This window comes from Solanum stenotomum, chromosome 7 (assembly GCF_019186545.1).
Source record: "Solanum stenotomum isolate F172 chromosome 7, ASM1918654v1, whole genome shotgun sequence".
Classification (NCBI taxonomy): Eukaryota; Viridiplantae; Streptophyta; class Magnoliopsida; order Solanales; family Solanaceae; genus Solanum; species Solanum stenotomum.
In genome coordinates this window covers 11,548,986-11,549,431 of record NC_064288.1, presented here as the reverse complement: position 1 = coordinate 11,549,431, position 446 = coordinate 11,548,986, and positions in this window count along the sequence as shown.

The window sequence follows — 446 nt, the reverse complement described above, 5'->3', positions numbered from 1 at the left end:
GAAGATGTTGGGTGAATCTTTTTACAAATGACCCATGAATTTTAACAAATTATCCGATTTAGATTTTTATCCTAAAATATTAACCCCCTTAAGTTTTAAACTAAAAATTATTTTAGTTCTGCATAAATGGAAATATTTATTCATGTGGACTGTTACTTGACATCTTTTTTTGAATAAAAACAGAGAGTGCACACTACATACATTCAACTATTAAGGGTGTATTCGGTATGAAGGAAAATGTTTTCCTGGAAAACAAGTAGAGTTTTTACTTATTTTCTCATGTTTGGTTGGTCAGTAGAAAATATTTTCCGAAAAAGATTTTTAGTGTTTGGTTTATGAATGAAAAATATTTTTGAGAAATATCTTTTATTTTTACTAGAGTAAAAAATAATTTTTGAACTTGAAAATATTTTTTTTAAAAAAACTTACTATTTTTTTGGGGTGGG